The sequence below is a fragment of the Desmodus rotundus genome, chromosome 3 (assembly GCF_022682495.2).
Source record: "Desmodus rotundus isolate HL8 chromosome 3, HLdesRot8A.1, whole genome shotgun sequence".
In the NCBI taxonomy this organism is placed as follows: domain Eukaryota; kingdom Metazoa; phylum Chordata; class Mammalia; order Chiroptera; family Phyllostomidae; genus Desmodus; species Desmodus rotundus.
The window spans coordinates 112,307,551-112,321,238 of record NC_071389.1 but is presented as its reverse complement, the minus strand read 5'-3'; the positions used below and the strand labels follow the sequence as shown (position 1 = coordinate 112,321,238).

General features: G+C 51.4%; 1 protein-coding gene across 3 annotated transcripts in view; it reads right to left on the bottom strand.

Annotated features, from left to right (window-relative positions):
• Positions 1–12,712, bottom strand: part of WNT5B (Wnt family member 5B) — a 153,794-nt gene extending 141,082 nt beyond the window's left edge. For all 3 annotated transcript variants that reach the window (XR_008426434.1, XM_053920853.1, XM_053920854.1), the window contains exon 1: positions 12,584–12,712. The gene's annotated coding sequence lies outside the window, so the exon portion shown is untranslated. The remainder of the gene's footprint in view (positions 1–12,583) is intronic.
• Between the last annotated feature and the right edge of the window lie 976 nt (positions 12,713–13,688).

Genomic DNA, 13,688 nt, shown 5'->3' with positions numbered 1-13,688 from the left:
ACCAATGAGGACAGGGAGTCATGTCCAAGGTATATTTTGCCCAAGATCCCTGGTTACAGGGACAGTAACCCTAGACTTGCGTTTCACAGGAGACCACAGGGGCGGGGTGAGCATCCGTCCTCTCACACTGGGGTGCAGGGTCCATGGGACATCTGGTCTTTGCCTAGAATTTCCTATCTCAGTTTTAACTCAGACAACACATGTTCAAATGAAGGTGCCGCTCTCTAAATACTCTATTTTGCAAAACCACAGAAGTACATTTCCAAGGGAACACTAAGGTAGGCTTCAGGAAAAGACAACAGGTCATGTCAGTAAACAGCAATCAATAACATTACCTTATTTCACCAAACTTCATATGCTACCAATTCCAAAATGCACCATTATTTTGTACCTAAGAAAGGAAAGTACTCCTAGTTAGACAACACACCGATTTTAAGATGAATCCTGACCTTATGAATATGTTAAAATGTGTCTTAGTGTTGATGAAATGTGGTAATTTAAGACCAGCTTTCTCCCATGGGGACTGTGACCATGGACGTCACTACCTCATCAGTTTATCAACATCACTGAATGGTAACAAAGCCGGCTGCTGGGACTGGCGGGCAGGGGGGTGGGGGACGAAGGTGAGTAAGCATCACTGCTGCCCTCCAGGAACCCCCCTCTCATGCTGGACCCTTACTGGGGAATTCCAAGGGCCAGAAGCTGCTGAGCTTTTCACAGCGCTTTGGTAAAAGTAGCCGTCACATAAGTGAATTTCTGGGTGTTCTTTGTCTCCTCAATGTCGAACAAACCAAATTATAAAACACTCGGTTCTTTAGGACTGCACTCTGAGCAGCGAGGTATTTGGAGCATCAAGGAAACAATTTCCTGACACACTCATTTTTTTCAGTGCAGAGCTAAAGGAGGGAGCTAACATACTATGTGCAGGAATTGCCCTAATTCAAGTAAATGGTAACAGTGAATTCTTGAAATAATCTTATGAGGTAGGCATTATTACCCCTGTTTAAAAGATGAAGAACCGACAGCTCAGGAAAACTACATAGTCGTAGGTTGTATGTGGCTGAGTCAGGATTCAAACCCAAGTCCAAGGCCATGTGCTTTCTACTGGACAGGGGACAGAGAGCATGGTTTGCAAAGGGTTTTAAAAGCTTGGGACACATGCTAGACCAAACCGAAGTCTGGAGGGCTGATGGTGTACTTAAACTTCATAGTAAATAACAAAGCCCCTTCTGCTATAGGACACCTCACTCAATTCAGTTACCCATTTAATCAGGAGGATGGCTATTCACTGCTGAGGTGATTCCCTGGTACAGCCCTCGCTGCAGGTAGGGACTCACCTAAGATCTACCTAAGAAGACAGCTTAACCAGCCACAGACATAGTAGTGAAGACCGAATATGAACTACAATATAAGACAAAGTGCACAAAGGGCCATCACAATGAGTGTCCTCAGATCTATAATCGTCCATTAGGGAGCTGCCTCCCAGCCATAGAGAGATCATTCTGACAGAGGTGATCAGAGAGGGGGCACCTGAGCTGTACCTTGAAGAAGAGGTAGGTATGAATAGGGAGAGAGGAAGAGGAAGGGATTCTGAAAGGAGTAAATGTGTGAGCCATCATTAGGAAGCAGGACTCCTGGTTTGGCTGAAATATAGGGAAGCAGTAGGAGAGGAGTCTCCAAAGGTTGATTAGGTTAAGATTTGGAAGGAGACCTGCAGTCAAGATGGAGGCATAGGTAGACACACTTTGCCTCCTTGTGCGACCACAGAGAGAATTACAACGATTTCTTAAATCAAGTAACAACCAGAACCATCAGAAAATCAAGCTGCACGGGCCTCCAAACACCAAGGATTTCAAGAAGCCATATTCATCAAGACAGGTAGGAGGGGTGAGAGACAGGTGGAGAGGCACAGAGACTCAGTGTGGTGCAGAAAGGCGGCAGAGGCAGCAGCAGAATGGGTGGTCCCACGTTCACGTTAGATAGATAACAATCACTCCTTGGGGGTGAGCAATCCCAGCCCCAGGCCAGACCACACAGCCTGGGGTTCTGGCACCGGGAAGATAAATCTCCATAACTTCTGGCTGTAAAAACTAGTGGGGGTTGAGGTGTGGAAGAAAATGCCAGATTTTCAGGAGAGTTCATTTAAAGGGCCTGCACAGACTTAGAACATATGCAGACCCATTCACTCTGGGATTCACCACCAGGGCAACAGCCAATTGCATACGGGAAGTAGGTGAAGTGACTGGAAATGAGGCAAGTGCCAGGCAAACCTCCAAAAGCCAGGCAGTGGCACTGTCCCCTCTCCGAGCCCTCACCTCAGACAGAGCCACAAAGCAGTGAAGCCATCTGCCCTGACCTGGCAATTCCCTAAGGCGACACCCCACACAATTTACAGGTGCCCTTTACAGGGAGTCAAAGCAGCTCCACCTAATACAGAAACAAACACAGGGAGGCTGCCAAATTGAGGAGAAAAAGAAATATGGCCCAAATGAAAGAATAGAACAAAACCCCAGGAAAAGAACTAAACGAAAAGGAGATTGCCAACCTATCAGATGCAGAGTTCAAAACACTGGTGATCAGGATGCTCAAAGAACTCACCAGGTGCAGCAAAAGTATAAGGGAAGAAATGAAGATATGCTAAGTGAAATAAAGAAAAATCTACAGGGAACCAACAGTGGAGAGGATGAAGCCGATAACCAAATCAATGATTTGGAACACAAGGAAGGAAAAGCATTCAATCAGAACAACGGGAAGGAAAAAAGAATTTTAAAAAATGAGGATAAACTTAGGAACCTCTGGGACAACTTTAAATGTATCAATAATCAAATCACAGGGATGCCAGAAGAAGAGGAAGAACAAGAAATTGAAAACTTATTTGAATAAATAGTGAAAGAAAACTTCCCTATTTTGGTGAAGGAAATAGACATACAAGTCCAGGAAGCAGAGAGAGTCCCAAACAAGTTGGACCCAAAGGCGACCACACCAAGACACATCATAATAAAAATGCCAAAGGTTAAAGATAAAGAGAGACTCTAAAAGCAGCAAGAGAAAAGGACACAGTTATCTACAAAGGGGTTCCCATAAGACTGTCAGCTGATTTCTCAAAAGAAACTTTGCAGGCAAGAAGGGGCTGGACAGAAGTATTCCAAGTCATAATAGGCAAGGACCTACATCCTGGACTACTCTATCCAGCAAAGCTATCATTTAGAATGGAAGGGCAGATAAAGTGCTTCCCAGACAAAGTAAAACCTAAAGGAATTAATTCATCACTGAGCCATTATTATATGAAATGTTAAAGGGACTTATTTAAGAAAAAGAAGATCAAATCTATGAACATCAAAAGGGCAACAAATTCACAACAATCAACAACTGAATCTAAAAAAAACAAACTAAGCAAACAACCAGAACAGGAACAGAATCATAGATATGGAGATCACATGGAGGGTTATCAGCTGGAAGGGGGAAGAGGGAGAATGGGGGAAAGGGTGTAGTGATTAAGAAGCATAAATGGTAGGTACAAAATAGACAGGGGGATGTTAAGAATAGTATAGGAAATGGAGAAGCCAATGAATTTATATGCTCGACCCATGGACATGAACAATAGTGTTGGGATTGCTGGAGGGAAGGTGGGTACAGGACAGAGTGGGGAAAAGGGAGAAAAATTGGGACAACTGTAATAGCATAATCAATAAAATATATTTTAAAAAAAATTTGGATGGATACTGAATACCAGAGTAAATATAACACATGAATTCAGTAGGGAAATGAGGAGTCACTCAAGCATTCTGAGCAGGAGAGGGGCCCAGATCAGCAGTGTGACCTGTGACTCCTCTGGGAGCAGATGAGAGAAGTCCTGTGGGGAGTGGGCCGGGGACAATCAGCTGCTGAGAGAGCTGGGGCCAAAATTCACATCTGATGTGTAAGGGCCCACTCGTATAGCAGCACAGAAATAGGATGAGAACTTCATAGTAATTCCAAAAGATTTAGGGGAAAAGAAAATAAGGAATGATTGTCAGGATAAAACAGAGACACTTTAGAACAGAAGTCCTTAACAAGAGGCAATTTGGCCTCCGGTGGGACATTCGGCAATGTCTAGTGACTTTCTGGCTGTCATCACTGGTAGGCAGGTGCTACTGGCATCTAGTGGGTAGAGGTCAGGGATTTGGCCACATGCACAGGACAGCCTCCTACAACAAAGAATTATTGGGTCCCAAGTAATAAATAGTGCCGAGGTTTAGAAACACAGTCTTAGAACCATCAGGAAACAAAAGTGGTAAAGATGTACTCACCATGTGGCTCATGAACCAAAAAGGGAAAGAAACCACTGGGACTGGCTCTGCCTAGATGTCAACTACTTACCACACTGTCCATTCATTCCTTTAATCTACAATTTTGTGCACATGCTATTCACCAGGCCATACAGGCGCTGGAGATTACCATCTTCATTACCATCCAGAAGGCAGACAAGCGTGTAAGAAACATACATGTGGCCCTGACTGGTTTGGGTCAGTGGGTTGGACATTGGCCCACAAACTGAAAAGTCACTGGCTCCATTCCCAGTTGGGGCACATGCCTGGGCTGCCAGCCGGGTCCCTGGTTGGGGGTGTACGAGAGGCACTGATGGATGTTTCTCTCACACATTGATGTTTCTCTCCCTCTCTTTCTCCCTCCGTTCACCTCTCTCTAAAAATAAATAAAATTTTTTGGACTTCTGACCAAGACGGAGGCATAGATAGATAGGTTGTGCCTACCTGCACAACCAAAAGGAGGACAACAACAAATTTAAAAACAAGAAACAACCAAAACTGCAGAAAATCGAAATGTATGGAAGTCCGACAAACCAAGGAGTTAAAGAAGAAACATTATTACATGAAATGTTAAAGGGACTTATCTAAGAAAAAGAAGATGATCAAAACTACAAACAGTAAAATGACACCAAACTCACAACTATCAACAACTGAGCCTTAAAAAACAAAAACAAAAACTAGGCAAACAACTAGAACAGGAATAGAACCACAGAAATGGAGATCACATGGAGGGTATCAACAGGGGAGTTGGGTGGGGGGAAGTACAGGGAATAAGAAGCATAAATGGTAGGTAGAAAATAGACAGGGGGAGGTTAGGAATAGTATGGGAAATGGAGAAGCCAAAGAACTTACATGTACGACCCATGGACATGTTAAGGGGGGAAATACTGGTGGGAGGGGGGTGCAGGGCAGAGGGGAATAAAGATGAGAAAAAAATGGGACAACTGTAATAGCATGATGAATAAAATATACTTAAAGAGAAAAATAAAACAGTATTTTTTAAAGAAACACACGTGTCTGACAACGCACATGTGCTTGCACACGGATGTGTAGAAATGGAAATGCACCAAAATATTATCAATGATGATCTCTGACTTGGAGTAATTTTTATTTTTCTTCATATTTTTCAATAAAAATATGAATGAATTGAAAAATGGAAAAAAATTAGTGATTTTCAGTGAACATGTCTTAATTCCAACAGTTAAATAAGTAGAGGTATGTAATTGGCCACACGTCCTCACCAGCTGCCCAACCTCTGCAGGCTTGTGAGGCGGAAGGCAAGGACCGGGAGCTCACAGGCCGGAAGACGGTCAGCCCCCTCTACCATTAGACTGTCCATGCTGACACAGAGACCCTGCCATTCATTCACTCAATTCCTTCACCCACTACGTGCCAGGCATTGTTCCATGTGCTCCAGCTACAACAGTGAACAAAACCGACAAAAATCCCTACCCTCTTAGTTTTTATATTCTAGCAAGAGGAAGCAGACAAGAGAGCAAATAAGTAAAATATATAAAATATGTGTGTTCAATGGAGAAAAGTAAAGCAGAGAAGGGGGCTTGGGAACAGGTGGGAGGGCTACAGTTTATACAGGGGAGTCACAGAAGACCTTGCTGAGAGGACACTTGAGGAAAGGTCTGAGAAGGGGCCCGAAGAGGAGGGGAGGGCAGAGGAACAACCAGCTGCAAAGCCGCGGCAGACACATGCATGTGAGCTCACAGACAAGCAAGAGGCCAGCCTGCTAGACTAGCGTGAAGGACGGACTCAATGAGGCCACGGAGGGAAGCAGCAGTCAGATCATCCAGGCTCGGGAGCTCTCTAAGGACCTGCCTGTACCCTGTGTGGGACTGAAGGCCATCAGAGGGCTCTGATGGAAAAAGCTGCCTGACAGATTTCAACAGAATCGCTGTGGCTGACTAGAGCAGGGAGACCAGTTAGGAGGAGGCTGTTACTGTAATTCGTCAGGGAGCTTCTGGTAGAATGAGCCAGGAGGAGAGGGGAGGGGTGGGCGAGGGGAGAAGTGGCCAGGGCTCTGAGTGTCTTCTGAAAGTAGACTTAGCAAGATGCACTGATGGACTGGATATGGGCGGTGGAGGGAAGGAGGGAGGGAGACTGTGGGGTTTACAGCATGAGCAACTAGAAGGATGAGACAGAGAACACTGTGCAAAAAGCAGGTTTAAGGGAAAAGGTAGGAAGTTCAGGCTGGGCCGCCTTGCAGATCTCCTGCAGAAGATGCTGCTTAACCCACCTGAAGGACCAGGAAAGGAGCAGGCAGGAGAGGAAAATGTGTGATTAGTGGCAGTGTGCACGGTATTTACAGCCATCAGAGTGTATTAGAGAAGAGACGAGGCTTAAGGAGAGAAGATCGGGAAAGCTGCTGCCAGTGAGGGAGAAGGGAGACCAGGGGAGCGAGCTGTCCCAGGAGCCGTGGGAAGAACACGCATCAAAGAGGAGGCAGAATGGAGGCCTTCTCCTATCCATTCCTCTCATATTATATTCAACCAGGCTTTGCTGGACACTCGCACTGGGGCAGCCAGGGACCAAAGAGATGAGTTCCAGTAACTTCTACATGGTGCCAGATGTCTGAAAGGACAGCCTGGTAGGTAGACGACGGTGCCTGGGGCTCAAGGCACCGGGAATGAAGCACTTGTGGAGCCCCTAACCCAGGTCCTTCACTGTCCATCTCTCACTGGCCCTTCACACGTGAAAACTCTCCTGCCGGCAGTGGCAGCACGGAGGGTCGCTTCAGGTCCCTGTAGCGCAGCCAAGGGTCTGGCTTGAGCCACAGGTCACTCTGAGAGTGTTCAAGGGAAAAGGGAATGTCCCACTTTTTCCTTCCCTTCATGACAGCCAACCCTGAACATCTGTCCTCTCCCGTCACCGGTCATTCCTCAAACTGGGACCCTCTATTAATGATCAAAGTGATATCTGTGTCTGACTGGAGACAATGGGTATTCCTGAGAGTCATTCCCTCTGAGACTGGCGAGCACACGCTGACACAGCAATGGGTGTGCTGTGACTGTCCCGTCCAAAGCAGCCTACATCTTTGAATGCAGAGCAAGGTCCAGGCAGGGGCCAGGATGCTCTTCCGCCCACCCACTGGACCCCATCAATAGTGCCACCAGAGCTAACACTGCTGCAGCCGGAGGCGTCCAGCACCTAGTTCAGTGCTGCACACACATGCACCCTCCCCACCACTGGCTCCAGCAACCACAGGAGAAAAGCCTCAAGTTACTATTTGCATTTCACAAGTGAGGAAACTGAGGCACTAAGAAGTCAGGTCACCTGCCCTGGCTCAGGTTCGGTAGCTGGCTGCTACGTGCTGGGATTCACACCAGCACCTGACACTAAAGCCCTGGCCTCTATTGTCTTGGCTTTCTACAGCCTCTTGTCTCAAGGATGATCCTGATAGTGTAATCTAGAAACCTCCTCCCATTCACCAGCTCCTGCTTCTGAATATGATGGGGCATTTTCTAGGTCAAAACTTATACACAAAATCTCTTTAAAGGTTTGATTACCCCAAACAAGATTTGTACGAAGTATTTACTAACTCACTGCTCAGATTTTCCCAGGAGAAACCCCTTGATGAATATGGAATATGGTAAGATATATGATCGTAGAGATGAGTTTAGGAAGGGACTGAGTGAACTCCACGCCCCTACAGCAATGGGAACCTCCCATCACCCCCGGGTATCAGCCAGGAAGAGAAATGGGTGGGGGTGCATGAGTCCTGGTTCTGGTCCCGGAGATGCCACAAGTGCAGGCACCCGGCAGTGACAGAGCCGGGGCTCCAGGGCTGCTCTGCACTTGTCCCTGCAAAGTCCAGCTCCCCTCTGAGGGCACAGGAAGGCTCAGCAGCAAACAGTGTTACCGTGGGCTACTGTGAATATAGCTTTGTTACCATATTTTTTGCTCCCCCAGCAGGACTCAGAGCAAAACTACTACTGATTGAACATTCCAGATAATTCCAAAGTGACCTTAGGGGGCTTGAGTTTGTAAACTAAGAACTTTTAATCCACTGCCTTTTCCAACTTAAGCCTAACTATCATTTTCCAGACCTCAGGAAATCCACTCCTGACCCCTTATCAAGTAGTCAGACAAGACCAACCTTTGAAGGGTGAGCATTTCTGGACTCGGGGAAGCTGTACAGAAGACTGGAAACTCGTTCAAGAACAACTCGGGTGCCTCCTCACAGCACTCAGGCAGCAGCTCTGAAGTCACCTGAAACTGGAGACAGAGCCTCCCCATAATCCTCAGGAGGCTGGCTAACCACAGAAGCCTCTGCCAGGCCAGAGCCCAAAGCCAGGAGCACAACCTGAGCCTCCAGCTCGACCACAAACCCTGCCTGCAAGACCACGATTTCTGAAACAGTAACTCTGTGAAAGCAGCAGGGCTAGAGCTGCCCCTCCACCCCTCTGGTGGGAACGCACCTCCTCTGACTGGCTGCTTCCCCACCCCCAGGCCTGGTTCACAGCAGAGGGATTTCCAAAACTGAGCCAGCTAAAGCTATTTAAAACGAGAGAATGTGAGGCATAGAAGGGGCCTCTAGCACAGTCTCATGCAATACCCTCACTTTATAGAAGAGATAACTGAGACCAAAGGGAGAAGTTATAACGTGCCCCCACCCTCCGCACTCTCCCCCCATTCCCCGCTCCCCTACCCCCATAAGCCTACCCAGCGAAACCTCAGGAGAAGACGGTGATGCAGAGAAGAGGACATATGGGGGGCTAGGCTCCTTAGGGGTTTGGGAGTGCAAAGGAATTCTCAGAAAATGCACTGCTGCCAGCACCAGACTTGCTCAGAGGGGACCCCAGGGCCCAGAACTGGGCTGGGCAATGATGACAGTTAGCAAGGCAGCCTGGGCCTAGGCTTCGGGAAACCTCGTCCATGGTGTTTGGAGGGGTCAGGGGACAGTCTTCCCTCAGTACCAGCCAGGTGCCAAATCGCCCAGGAGAAGAAAGAGTTGGAAGAAAGCCACGTGGGTGGAGAAGCAGGGAGGGGAGAGACCAACTTTAGAAAGTCTGGAAGAGGATTCCCGCAGCTCAAAAAGGCCCGAGTGCAACCACAGGGGCCAAGACCTCAGGAATTGCAGCCCAAGGAGCCAGGCGGTGGCCAGATGGCCAGCCAGTGGGTCAACTAGGCTGGAGAGGGTGGAGGTTTAAATTTAGCCAGGTAAACAGAGCTGCTGGGTGGAGAGGCCCTGGTAGAAGCAGGGCAATCACCTGCTCTGTTCGCTGAAGGGAAAAGTAGGGCCAGAACTGCACCCCCAAATAGCAGGTCTGCTTCCCAGGCTCCACCAACGGGGCAGCAGGGCAGTGAACAGAGCGCTCACCAGAGATGGGCAGAAGTTATTTTTACTTTAACAAGTGGCTCAGTTGTTCAGATTAAACACTATCAGGTCTATTCATCTTCATCACAGTATTTGTTCCCAACCCCTCTGCTGGATTTTTTCTGGACTCCTGGATACAATTTGAAGATACTCCATAGAAAACCAGCCAAGGATGCCCTGAGGTGAGAGTGAGGAGCCCCCATATTCTTTCCTCACAAGGGAATTTTTATATCTATTGTTCTTATGAACCTTGAGAGGCCTGAAGGAGTTACAAACATCAACACCACCACCACCACCGGTGGTGAGGGCTGCCTTCAGGTGTGGGGCTGGAACAAAGGCGGAGTCTGAAGACTTGTTAAGAAGATTAGGAAATAAATGACAGGCAGTTTGAAAGGGCGCTAGGGAGAACAAAATCAGAATGGCCGACAGAAAAGCTTTTGTGGACACATTGGATTTTATTTCAGAGAAGGCAAGAAGTATCACTTCACATAAAAATGTCCTCTCCTGCTAGAGGTGCCAGGCCGTGGCAATCTAGAAACCGGCAGGACTGTCCCAGGAGGTAAAATCAGAACAGACTAGCCGGGTCTTCTGCCCTCCTGAAGTGCAAACAAAAAAATCTTTCAGCTGTCACTACAGCAAGAGAAGGGTGAAATACACAGGTGAAGACAATCCCAGGTTTTTTCACTTCACAGCATATGGCTCCCAGCAATTTGGCCATATCCCTTTGCCTTAAACTTTTGGGATAGAAAACTTTTAGAAAATGGTTGTTTCAAGCCAGTAAGACACCCTTGGAGATAGTACAATCACCAAATGCACTAAAGATAGGACCGGTTTTAGACACCCTGAGTAAACACTACCCCCCTCCCCCCGCCACACACGCACCCTCTCTCACATATTCATACTCAAATACAGAAGAAATCAGGGCCTGGGAAAGTAGGAAATCCACGGATGGAAAGGGCCAGCAAGCTCCTCCAAGGCTGGCTCCTGCTCCCCTGGCAGGCAGACCCCACACACCCTCTGTCTGATTTTCTTTAGGAAAAGAAGGGGGGCTGTTGCTCTTGGCTGCCCTTAGCTATTTATCCACATATTGTCTCTTTAGGTCCTTTTGCTCCACTCCCTCCTGCCCTGGTGTTGGCCCCAGCTGCGCCCTGCAGTGGGGGAGACCTGGCTTTAAGCTTGCCTCCTCGCCTGGGCTCCTGGGCCTGACCGCACCGCTAGAGCCCAGCTGCATCGCTCCCCTCAAAACTGCGCAGAGATCTCAACACTGCCTTTCCTTCACAGGGGCCTGCAAACAAATCCTGCTATTTATAATCACAGACCTGTTGTGTCACAGACAACACTGTTTTGAAATGGAGGAAAACCACCACTCAGCATTTTACCTGTCGAAGTCGGTGTGTTTGCCAGGACCTAAGTGTGTGTGTATGTGCCCAGACAGGTGTGTCGGCACACATTGGGGCCGGCACCCACTCGCCCATGCTGGAGACTGGCAGTCTGGCCCCACCAATGAACCAGAGACCAACAGGAGCAGCTGGTACCAGGAAAGGGTCCTCAGGTTTTCTGAGGATGTGCCCAGTACTCCCAGGGCCCCATGGTACCTTAGGGCCAGCCACAGAAGAGATCCCCCCGCCAAAGCTTCTACCCATGTGCACTCACAAATGCTGACACGTGGCCAGGAGTGTGGCCCTGCCCCACTGACCCAGAGGTTTCTGCACCCACACTGATGGCACAACACAAATGTCCCATCACAGCTCTGTCAGGTGGGCACATTCTCCGTGATTAGAGCAGTTCCGGGATTGGTAACAGGATCCTGAGCCTTTCTCCTCCGGGTACCAGGCTGAAACTCTGACCAGGGTGGTAGTAACTGAAAGCTGTTGCCAGTGTGGCCGGTGGCAAAAGCAGTAAAGAAGGCGGGGTGGGTGGGGATGGACAGCACGTCCCCCCATTCAGAGTTGGGAACCCCTCCCGCAGCGGGAATGAGCAACCTCAGTGTTTCTCTCTGTGAACAGAACCAATCAAGCCTCAAGCAAACTGAACGATCTCTCACAGCGATTTGAGGATGAAAATATCCAGGAAATCTGGCTCTGATTGAAGTGCATGGCCACACATGCATGAGGACCAGCGAGAAGATGGAGAAAGAGGTCACTTCCCCCTCTTCCCAGGGCAGAGATAGATGAGCCTAAGGAGCAGAGAGACAATGAAAGAAAACTGAAACACTCAGGGCTTGACCCGCTCGGAGCTCAGGCAGTAACTCAGGCACCAAACTAACACTGCTCCGGGGTCTAAAATAATCCAGATGTAGTCCTCGCCCAGTCTGGCTGATGCGGGCGCAGACTTCAGGCAGAGCGTTCCAGCTGGGCCGGACCGCGCCAGGAAAGTGAGTGAGGAGGTCAGAGGGGCTCACGCTTCTCGGACAGGCGCAGGCAGGGCCCCGGGGAAGCCCCAGTGCACGCCCGCGGGCCGCACCTCCTGGCCACCTCCTCGGACACCCAGCCCTCGGGGACCTACAGCCACTAGCGCCCGAGCTGCCGGGAAGAGCGAGAAAACTCTACCCTAGCTGCCCTCGCCCCGCGCCCGGCCAGCACACTGGCTGGAGACGGCAAGCGGCCCCAGCTTTGTTCGAGGCCTGGGACCGGGGTTCCCCTTCCCTTTCCACGTTCCCTACCCCCACCTGATGGGGCTCGGCCGGCGCTGCGCACCCCACTCCCAGCCAGCTCCACCAGGTCGCGTCGCAGAGGGCAGGGCCCAGCTCCCGGGACCCCTCGTCCTTCCGCGCTCCCGGGGGCTGAGAGCCCGCGGCCGCCGAGGGGGCGGGAACCGGAGAGCTCTAGGAAGTTTCGGAGGTGGGAGCGGAGGAGGGGCGTCTCCGGGTGGCGAGTCTGGGGGCCGAGGGCTAGGGAGGCGGCAGCCCGCGAGCTCCCCTTTCCCGTAGCAGGCGGCTGGCGCTTACCTGCAGTCCCGCCGCTCGTCAGGCTCGCGGGCTCCGGCTCCTCCAGCGACGGCTGCGCTGGGTCCTCCGGGCGCCGCGGCGAGCGGGGGGCCGCTCCTCTCAGCGCGCGGGCCGCTCGGGACGCCGCACCGGACTCCGCATCCGCGCCCGGGTGCACCGCGCTCCGGGGATCCCGCCGAGGCGTCTGCCGGAGTCCGGGTGCTGGGGCAGCCTTCGCGGGAGGCGCGCTGCCCGGCCCGGGCAGCCGCGGCACTGGGAGCACCGCTCGCTCCTGCGACCGGGAGGGCTCCCTCCCTGCTCGGCGCCGGGGACCCTGCGCTCGGTCGGCGGCGAAGTCGGGTGCCGCGACCGCGCCGCAGTGAAGGAAGGCCTCCCGTCCTGGGCGCCGGCTCGGGCCCCGCCGTCGGTCGTCGCGGGGCTGCACCCTCTTCTCTGGAGCGCGGGACCCCAAGAAGTTTCGGCCAAGTCGGCAGCGGACGGGCGGCGGCCGCGGCTCGGCTGGGAGTGCAGGGCGGGCGCCGGGAGAGCGGATCCCGGGCCCCGGCGCCTCCGCCCCCGCCCCGCCCCCGCGCCTCCTTTCCGCCCCCGGTTGCCGCGAGGGCCCCGCTCTCTCCTTCCCACCAGCTTGCCCGCGACCCCCCTTCCCAGGGCTCCTCCCAGGCGCTGAGACCGTGACCTCCGCACCTGCCCCGCCGCCCAGCGGACACAACTTCTCCCTCGCCCCCGGGCGGAGCGGCCCGAGCCCTGCCTGGGGTACGGGTGGGGAGCCCCGCCCCCGAGCCCCGCGGCCCAGCCCCCTCCCCGGCCCTGCGCACCCACTGCCTCCTGCTCCCGGACCTCGACCCGGTGCCCGGAGCGGACCCCCGTGGGCGCCCGGCGCTGGCACCTCAGGGGCTGCAGAGCAAGAGGCTCTGAGACGGGAGAGAGTTACAACAGTACCTCTTACATTTACATCAAGCTCTTGCAAGCTCTTTATCCTCCTTTGAATCCCCCCAAAGCAGTAGAGTGTGATTTGTTATTTCCTCTTTACCAACCCAAGTCATTCCTCTCCCGGCCCTGGACCCAATAGAGAGATCTCTGGGACAGGAAATTTGATGGGGGTGGG